The following is a 7,584-nucleotide window of genomic DNA, read 5'->3' as shown; positions in this document are numbered from 1 at the left end:
TAAACTCGCATAGGATCTTTCTTTGGACCGGATCAAATTTTCACCGCATATGTGAACAGCCTGCATTGGAAATAATGCTTTTGTAGATTACATGTGAATCTATGCTTTTTCAGATCGCATATGATCCGCATAGAATTCGCATCAGTGTGAACCGGCACTCAATGTCATTCAGTTACAGTTTACATCTTCTTTATCCACAATGCAAGTCTATTGGTTTTGTCTTTTGCAAACCTTTCAATCACTAAATCAAGAGTAAAAAAAAACAAAAACAAAAGGAAATCTTCAGTAATATCAGTTCTGTATGCATATAGTACTAAAACAAGCACTACCTGAATAATAATTTCATTTTATTAATATACTGCACAAGCTTGTACAAATGCAGTAATTCTATCAATTCTGAGATATGCACAAGACTTCACCAGCAACGTGCTTTTGCTCTTGAAAAGTTTTTTTTTTTGTCTTCTTTGCATGATGGTGGTTTAACAATGCCTCACGCTTCCCCCACTGTAATTGCTGCACTGAATCTAACTATCTGCATACAAATCTAGGATTTGGCTCTGTCACAATCCCTCACCTTGGGGGAGAAGCACTCCCTCCTCCTCCTCTACCCTAGCCTGTCTGACAGGAGCTGTGCTCAAAGGACACACCTCTCCTGCCTGCAAGTCTTGCTTTCTACCTGTAAGGCTTCCACTGTAGGACTCGCACTCTAACAAGGCATAATTCTATTACGAATAGATATGGAGCAGAGGACTTTCCTGCACCTTGGGGAAGACAGGCACCCCCAATTCAAGACCACCAAGGCTTAACTAACCCTCTAGGAGCCAACATCCCTCAGGTAAGTTCACCTTTGTCCTTTTTTTGTGCATTCGCTAACATCAAGCTTGCAGAAAGCTCAGTGATAGATCTTCAGGGCTCAGATTAACCATGAGGCTTAAAAGCACATAAAGAATTAAAAGAGGAACTTAGCTTAAGGAATGAAAAAAAGGGGATTGTAGAACAAAGGCACAAGAAAAAAAGGAGCAAGATACAATAGGATGGTGTCAGAAGACACAAAAGAGAAAAGGCGAAAAAAAAGTTAAATAAATTGCTAATTATCATTGCTGGTGGGTGTCCTGCTGTGGTGGAGGATGCTTGGCCTTCAAATGCAAAATAAGTTAAAGAGAATCAGGTAAAGAGTTTAATGACTCCATTCTGCTGTTGATGGGCATTGTTAAGAATTGTGGATAGCCTTAGCTTAAGGCTAAGTAGACCTCAGCAGACCTGAGAACTTTGAGAAGTTGATGTCATGGCTTGGACACCAAGATGGATACATGGGGAGTGAAGGTTGGATGCTTGGTAAATGTTTGCAGACAGCTTGATGAAGCAAAAGAATCTACTACTCAGTTTTGTAGAGGACAAGGAAACATGCTCTTTCACGTAGGTACACACGTACCTATAATCTAAAGGACAAGCCACTCAACTTCACATCTGGAACACAAGACCAACTGGCCTCTAGCTACTGGGTTTGATCATTGTTAAGCTTTGCTTCCAATTTTTTCTGTGTCAGTGGATTTTTTTTTTCTTTGGATGAGTCGTGGTAAATAATAATTAGCAAAAACTGAGCCAACCGGCTACAAGCGTCCTGGATTCTCACAGTTGCTGGTGATATGATGTGTGCACTGAACATTATGTCCTGGATTGGATAAGGAAGGTAGGAATGCCCGAGAATCTTGTGTAATTTGTTTAATGGACCTGATCACAAACGAGCGATGGCTGTGGCACGTGTTACAGTAAACTGCAGTAGCGTGTGTACAGTTTGTAGGTTTAATGTTAGTTGGCATTGAAGAAGCATTTTTTTCATCATTTGGATTTAAAGAAAAATAAGTGATAAGATTGTGCTAGAGGAGTGAATATTATTGACATTTTGATTTGGGTACCCTAGTCAACATACAATAAGTATTTTTTTTTCTGGTCTATGCATTAGAGATTGAATAGTTTAGTATTACATAATATAATAAATGAAACTAAATGATCTGTACTAGATTGCAGCTAAAACATTTAGTCAACTGAAGAAAAAAGCCTTTGGCTGTGCAGGAGCTCTTTGAAGACCACATGACTAAATAACATCTTAAATATGACAAATTAGTTGCTTGGGACAATCTGACAGTAATTTGGAAACAAGCATGCACTTGTGTAGTGTTTGTTTCATTGATTGGCCAAAATAACTTCCTATGTATGGGCAGAAAAAGCAAGGTTGATGTAAGCTGAACTTTCTTAAGGGCCCATTCACATCTCTGCATTGTGATGATGCATGCATTACCAAGCAGATTTTCGCAATGCGCAAAAACATGCATTGCAGTGTCATTCATTTTGAAAGGCAACCCAACACACTAAGGGCCCTTTCACATAGGGAGCTTCCGTTTTGATCATTAAGGGATCTGTCCGCTGATCCCCTGCTGGGTGGAGCTGAACACGCAGATGACAGGTCCGTGTTCTCTCTGCATAAACTGGGTGGACACAAATCTGTTTATACCCATCGGTCTATAGGAATGCATGGACCTTCCGATTAGGTCCACCTGAAAAACTGACAGGAGGACCTGATCAGATTGGCCATATGAAAGGGCCATAAGGCAACATATCTTTGTTGTAGTGCACCACAACACATGGTAGCGCATTACTCTGAACCGCATTACAAAAAAGGTCTTGTGAAATTTTAAGCATGTTAGGATGCATTGGCAGTCCATTAATTTTGAATGCATGTTAAAGCGGAGTTCTACCGAAAAGGGGAAGTTCCATTGTAATGCTTTGTCCACCGATCCCCATTAAGGATTGGCACCTTTGGGGAGCTGGTACCCGAATTTGACAGGTACCCGCTCCCGCTGCAATCGCCTAGGTGACTGGAAGCAGAAGGTGTCCTCCCCCCCCCCTCCCTCCCCAGTCTTCTGGGACACGTGACAGGTCCCAGAAGACTATGGGACCATTCACAAAGCGCAGTGCTTCTCGCGCATGCACAGTGGGCACCCGGCTGTGAAGCCGCAAGCTGTCACAGCTGGGTGCCCACACTAAAGATGCCAGCGCTAGGGAGAGAAGATGGCTGGTGAAACCAGCCGTGGTGAGGACATCGCTGGACCGAGGGACAGGTAAGTGGCTGTATTTTAAAAGTCAGCAGCTACAGTTTTTGACTTATTTTTTTTTTTGAGCTGGAACTCCGCTTTAATGAGTGACATAGTGTGTATGGGGGGAAGCTCTGATGACTTCAGTCATCTAATCACGTTCAAGCAAAAATTGTGCTTTTTTATTTTTTCTTACATGTGATTGAGTATTCTTTGTAAAGTGAAACTTTACCTCATTTACTAAGCTCTGGAGTAACTGCACTTATAGATTGCACCTGTACTTGCAAAGCGCACAGTCTATTTGCCTTTAGTAAATCAACCCCATAATGTGACTTCTGTGCATGCCCATGGGAGTTAAATTAGTACTTACAGCCAATTCTAATTCCAGGTAACTGTAAGATTTATTTATTTATTTCAGGTACTTAAATAGCGCTGTCAATTTACGTAGCATTTTACATATATTGTACATTCACCTCACTCCCTAACCCTCAAGGAGAGTACAATCTAAGATCCTTAACTCACATTTATACATACACTTACTAGGGTCAATTTAGACAGGAGACAATTAACCTACCAGCATGTCAGATGTCTGTATTGCACACTGCACTGTACAGGCACTGCAGTCCATGTACATGTTTTAAACGTTTTACCAGCAAGAAGAGAAAGGAGTTTTTAGGACATGCAAAGTTCTCTTTTGCCATACAACTTCACCTACTAACAATGTTTTGGATTTTATGTTTAGTTTTGCTTCAAATATGTCCCAATTTGCTGTTTTAGGGTCCAAACACACCTTTGTGATATGTTAACTTATGCTATGTGTGTTATGGTGTGATTCATTTGTAGTACACATTGCACCTTAACTCAGTTGCATTTATTTAACATGCAGGAATGAACAGGTCTAAAAATGCTCTAAAGGTTTTTTTTATTTTTAGAAAACCTGTACTGAGGAAGTATGGAGGCTCAATTCTCAATGATTGAACTAGGATAAGAATGAGGATCAGGAGTCCTGACTTCATTGATCCTACTGCTTGTTCCATGTCAAAGTTTCAAAGTACCTACCCAGAGACAGCCAGTCAACTGTCTCTGGGTAAAAAAATGTGTAAAAATGCCACAATAAAAATATATAGACTGCAATTACTAAACTTATTTTGAATATAATTGTCTGGCTTTCCGAGGTTAAAAAGCTTTTGGAGTTAGTGAGCTAGAACAGGCATGTAGCAAACAAACTCAAAAAGTAGTCAGGCCTCCTGCATACTGTTACAATTACATAGCTGCCAAGTGTTCCTATTTCTGCAGGACATCCCTCCATTTGTTAAATTGCCCCAAGTCCTGCATGTTCCATAGAATGTCCCTCCAGACAGGGGGCAGCAGATGAGCTGCCTGGAAAGGTGGCATATAAAGCACAAAACCATTTTTATTTCCATTGCAGGAAAATGGCCTTCCAATTTTTTTGAGAATTTGGGCAATTATGTGACCATAGTATACTCCATAAAATAATGGCTTCTCTAGAATTGTGTCTAAACAATTCTGAAGTAGTCTTAAAATTTGTGTACAGACACAAAGCTGCCCCAGCAGTCGAAAATCTTCAGGATATCAGGTTTGGGGTGAATCCTATTGTTCTGCTGTTGCAGTCATAAGCAAGAAATACATGTACTGTCTATGGTGAACTTCTCAGAAAAACGTTCTATTTTGGTTCCTTGAAGTGGCTCTGTCATGAGAAAAGTATGGGGGCTGCCATACCCTCATAAATCTGTATTTCCTGGCTATGTCTAGTTTGAATAATGTTGACTCATAGACCTGGAACAAGCATACTTTAAATGAGTGTTAGAAAAATGTTAGAATGTATTACATGTTCCAGGCCAGGTCCAGGTTGGCACCTGTTGAAGCAAAGCGAAAAGGTACCGTGTGCTGTATTGCATTGTTTCAATTTTATATGATACATGAATGTAAATTCTGCATGGCTATGTTACCAATTTCTTATTCACATCAGCATGTGTGTGTTTTACATGAATTTACTTTCATTGCTTTTGATTTTTGTGTTGGCGAAAATATATTTAATTTCTACTTAAAAGAGAGCTTGCACCAATGCATGGTCCACTTATACTCTATGTAGAGAGCCTAGCCCCGTAGGTGAGAGTGATGTCCCAGGCCTCTCCAGGACAGTGTAGGTCGGTGGTTGTCAAATTGTAAGCTAAAGGGGGTCTCAAACGTAGCCCCTGACATTACCAAAGGGCCACACATAATGTTCAATACTTGTAAAGCTTGAGAGGACTGTCAGAGACCGCAGAGCTAATAGATGAAATGAAGGTCAGAGAGTGTGGACATGCTACCTTCTTGGCTTCAGAAGACAATATGAAACTGGGAATATGTTACATGAGGCTAATCAAGATCAATGCTAATATCCTAATCCATGCTCCCATTACAAATGGCTGAGATCTGACGATCGCACATCATATACCAAAAGGCCACACGTGGCCCACAGGCCACAGGTTGGGCACCAGGGGTGTAAGTGTACAGTACAGTTTTTTGTGTAATGTCATATACTTCCAAGCATCAGTTTGTTCTTGCAGCAGATAGCACAGGTGTTTGCGATCAGCTGTGGCCAGCAGCCTGTACAAATCAATGACAGGCTGACAGGTGCCATGGTGGTTCATAGGAAACCACGCATCAAGTGGTTATATGCAGCTAGGTACAAGATCCAAACTGTCTGTATCCTGAGCTGCTCATCTGTCCCTATCTGCAGATAACTTCTCAATGTTTGGTTACATGTGAATGGCCACACCACCTGTCAGCCTGCCATTGATTTGCAAGGACCACCGGCTGTGGTACCCACCCACTGCAGTAATACGCTGATTCTTGGTGGCATATGGCCCCTCTCTGTAATCTGAATGAGCTCTAATGCATTGTTTAAAAATGAACAGTGGGGCTGTAAAGGATACGCAGACCTGGTATGTAGATGCAACATCCCTTTTAAGTCTAGTACATACAATCAGAAAATCGTACAAAAATACCACTTTCAGCCTGGGTTCACAAACATGCGGTGTGGTATATCGCATGGGATTCGCACAGTAACTGCACTACATTATGTATGGCTCTAATCGTACCGCACCTGCACCAAAAAAGTGCAGGACCCTTTTTTTTGGGTCCGCACTAGAATTGGATTGCATGGGTATTTACACCTATGCGATCTGATTCTGCACATCGCACCGCGTTTTGCGGACCGCTTTTGTGGTAATGTTAACTTAACATACACACCTGCTGCGGTTCTCATGAATGGGGTGCGATTCTGATGCGGTGCGGAATTCGCACTAAAAATGCTGCAAATTCCGCACTGCATCAGTGTGAACCAGGGCTCAAAGCGATCCTACAATAATCTGATTGTTAGTACACATCTTTCGTCCAAAATTATTCCAAGGGACAAGCACAAAATTTTTTCTCGTATGATACCAGATCGTACGATTTTTGTATAATCAGTACAGTTTTCATCCCGAAAATACAATACAATATATAGTTACATAGTTACATCATCTTCAAATTTAAATTTTTATTCTGACGTAAAAGAATTTTTGAAACTTTAGTAACCTCTTCAATTTTAATATCAGATTATCATGCAAAAAAAAAAAAAACAGACGGTCATTCGTCCGATATTCTCATTGTGTGTATGGGGTTTACGAGGATGATTTCAATACTGAATGCTCAAGGTGGTGATTGTGTCTCTCCATTTTGCCCATTCAGATAACAGTTTGTATTTACTGAATACATTTACAAGGCTTTCTATGAGTGGTGAAGGGGCCAAGCAAGCGACCACCTGTAAAGAGGGGAAGCTGCTTACACAGAACCCAGAACATCACTACTTTATATAGTGTTGGCTGCTACAGTGATTTACAGCATCCCCAGGCCCTTCGGAATAGTACGCAGTATATCTATTTACATCGTGCCAAGCTGGCCCTATGTAAGTATGCAAAGATTATAATTCCTGGAGTTCAAATATCACTACTGGGCAACAGCTACAAATTCTTTGATACATTGGTTCTCCTGTGTAACAAATAAATGACCATTCAATTGAACTTTAGGAAGATATAAAAGAAACACTTTATGGCAGCTCTGTAATTATTAATACATCATTAAATGAATTGTAAACATAAGCAGTATAAGTACTTGAATTTTTGCTGGTATCAGCCTCTTGCTGTCCTTGTGCAGGACTGGAGTGTGAGAGGAAGAAGCAGTGCAAATAGACTATCAGTTCATGTGCTGACTAAAAGCATGCTGATAGGAGGAAAAAGCAGAGAGAAAAAAAATCCCAGCTCAATTTACCAAGCAGCCTGCAACCAACCGAACTGTCCTGTCTAACAAAACAGAGAGACCAAGAGATGAGTTCACCACACCACTGTGCTGCTTCTCCTTGAACTGTCTAGTCACAGACTGGGGCAGGTCGAGAATGACCTGGGCTCAGAGGAAGTGGGCTGACTGATGATGACCATCAGACTTAGGA

The 7,584-nt window shown here is 40.9% G+C and overlaps 1 protein-coding gene across 1 annotated transcript in view; it reads left to right on the top strand.

Moving 5' to 3' along the window:
- The first annotated feature begins 698 nt into the window (after positions 1–698).
- The window catches only part of FAT2 (FAT atypical cadherin 2), a 200,051-nt gene continuing 193,165 nt past the window's right edge, over positions 699–7,584 (top strand). Inside the window, exon 1 of the mRNA XM_089682800.1 lies at positions 699–835. The gene's annotated coding sequence lies outside the window, so the exon portion shown is untranslated. The remainder of the gene's footprint in view (positions 836–7,584) is intronic.

This window comes from Staurois parvus, unplaced genomic scaffold, assembly GCF_062004578.1.
Source record: "Staurois parvus isolate SC_StPar_1 unplaced genomic scaffold, SC_StPar_1.0 ptg000298l, whole genome shotgun sequence".
NCBI classification, from domain to species: domain Eukaryota; kingdom Metazoa; phylum Chordata; class Amphibia; order Anura; family Ranidae; genus Staurois; species Staurois parvus.
The sequence above is the reverse complement of the archived record's forward strand: the minus strand, read 5'-3'. Positions and strand labels throughout refer to the sequence as shown.